At 47.5% G+C, this 2,479-nt stretch overlaps 1 protein-coding gene across 1 annotated transcript in view; it reads left to right on the forward strand.

Moving 5' to 3' along the window:
* The window catches only part of KXD1 (KxDL motif containing 1), a 34,410-nt gene that overhangs the window by 16,326 nt on the left and 15,605 nt on the right, over window positions 1-2,479 (forward strand). The gene's annotated exons all lie outside the window — the stretch shown is intronic.

A 2,479-nucleotide genomic window follows, 5' to 3' on the forward strand; every position in this document is an offset into this window, starting at 1 on the left:
TTTTTTTTTTTTTTTTTTTTTTTTTTTTTTTTTTTTTTGAGACTGGGTCTCCCTCTGTTACCCAGCCTGGAGTACAGTGGTGCAATCCTAGCTTACAGCAGCCTGGAACTCCTGGGATCAGGTAATTCTTCCGCTTCAGCCTCCCAAGCATATGGGACTACAGATGTGCACCACCATGCCCAGTTAATTTTTTTTAGAAACAAGTTCTCAATGTTTCCCAGGCTGGCCTTGAACTCTTTGGGCTGAATGGATCTTCCAGCCTCTGCCTCCCAGTCATTGACTTTCCCATGAATGATGGCAGCAGAACCTGGGAGCGATATTATCAACAGTGTACTGTGGGCTTACTGTGTTCCAACTCTTGTAAGGATTTTGCCTACGTGATTTCATAAAGTTAAGCCTCTTGCCCAAGGCCATTCAGTTAGGATGTGACAGAGCTGGATTTAAAACTCAGGTATGTGTAATTCCAGGGCTCTGAAACAGTCTTCATGTGCCCAAGAACTTGTGTGTTTATCTTCCAAGCTCTCAACAACCGTCAGAGATAGATGTTGTGATTACACAGACTTGCAATTAACAGAGACTCAGAGAAGTTACAAATATAATTCATAACATACACACCGTATGGAATCTCAATAACAATAATTACTTGTAAATATTAATTTTATTTATTTATTTATATTTTTAGACAGAGTCTCACTCTGTTCCCAGGCTGGAGTACAGTGGCACGATCTCGGCTCACTGCAACCTCTGACTCTCTGGTTCAAGCGATTCTCCTGCCTCAGCCTCCCGAATAGCTAGGATTATGGCCATGCACCACCACGCCCAGCTAATTTTTGTAGTTTTATTTAGTAGGGACAGGGTTTCACCATGTTGGCCAGGATGGTCTTGATCTTCTGACCTCGTGATCCGTCCGCCTCGGCCTCCCAAAGGGCTGGCACCGCACCCGTCCTAATTTTATTTATTAAACCTAATGACACACTTCTCAAAAGCAAACATTTATGTAGCGATTACTATTCACCTTGTTTTGTTCAAACATTTAACTTAGATTATCTCACTTTAAAAAAGGCATCCTAGCGGCCAGGAGTGGTGGCTCACACCTGTAATCTGAGCACTTTGGGAGGCCGAGGCCGGTGGATCACCTGAGGTTGGGAGTTCGAGACCAGCCTGGCCAACATGGAGAAACCTCGTCTCTACTAAAAATACAAAATTAGCAGGGTGTGGTGGCGCATGCCTGTAATCCCAGCTACTTGTGAGGCTGAGGCAAGAGAATCCCTTGAACTGGGGGGCGGAGGTTGTAGTAAGCCGAGAGTGCACTATTGCACTCCAGCCTGGGCAACAAGAGCGAAACGCCATCTCAAAAAAAAAGGCATCCTAGGTAGGGTGCGGTGGCTCATGCCTGTAATCCCAGCACTTTGGGAGGTCGAGGTGGCCAGATCACCTGAGGTCGGGAGTTTGAGACCAGCCTGACCAAATGGAGAAACCCCATCTCTACTAAAAATACAAAATTAGCTGGATGTGGTGGCACATGCCTGTAATCCCAGCTACTCAAGAGGCTGAGGGAGGAGAATCACTTGAACTGGGGGGGCAGAGGTTCCGATGAGCCAAGATCCTGCCATTGCACTCCAGCCAGGGCAACAAGAGCAAAACTCCATCTCAAAAAAAAAAGGCATCCTTGTCTGGGCGCGGTGGCTCACTCCTGTAATCCTAGCACTTTGGGAGCCCGAGGCAGGTGGATCACGATGTCAGGAGTTCAAGACCAGCCTGGCCAACAGTGTAACCCCGTCTCTACTAAAAATACAAAAAATTAGCTGCCCATGGTAGCACTAATGTCTCACTTTGTCACCTAGGCTGGAGTGCAATGGCACGATCTCGGCTCACTGCAACCTCCACCCTCTGAGTTCAAGTGATTCTCCTGCGTCAGCCTCCTGAGTAGCTATGATTACAGACACCTGCCACCACGCCAGGATAAATTTTTTTTTGTATTTTTAGTAGAGACGGGGTTTCACCATGTTGGCCTGTCTGGTCTCAAACTCCTGACCTCAGGTGATCCACCCGCCTTGGCCTCCCAAAGTGCTGGGGTTACAGGTGTGAGCCACTGCACCCGGCCTGTTTGTTTTTTGAGACTGGGTTTCACTCTGTTGCCCAGGCTGGAGTGGGATCTTGGCTCACTGCAACTTCTGCCTCCTGGCCTCAAAAGATCCTCCCACCTCAGCCTCTTGAGTAGCTGGGACCACAGGCTGGGGCCACCGGCCCATTTTTTTTTTTCCCCCAATTGTAGCTGTGAGGCATTTTATTACAGAAACCTGGTACTCGTATACACAAATTAGTATGAACTTAAAATTCACCATACATTTTCTTCCTTTTTTTTTTTTTTTTTTTGAGACAAAATCTCACTGTCGCCCAGGCTGGAGTGCAGTGGCGCCATCTCGGCTCACTGCAACCTCTGCCTCCTGGGTTCACGCCATTCTCCTGCCTCAGCCTC

The sequence above is a fragment of the Mandrillus leucophaeus genome, unplaced genomic scaffold (assembly GCF_000951045.1).
Source record: "Mandrillus leucophaeus isolate KB7577 unplaced genomic scaffold, Mleu.le_1.0 Scaffold11, whole genome shotgun sequence".
Classification (NCBI taxonomy): domain Eukaryota; kingdom Metazoa; phylum Chordata; class Mammalia; order Primates; family Cercopithecidae; genus Mandrillus; species Mandrillus leucophaeus.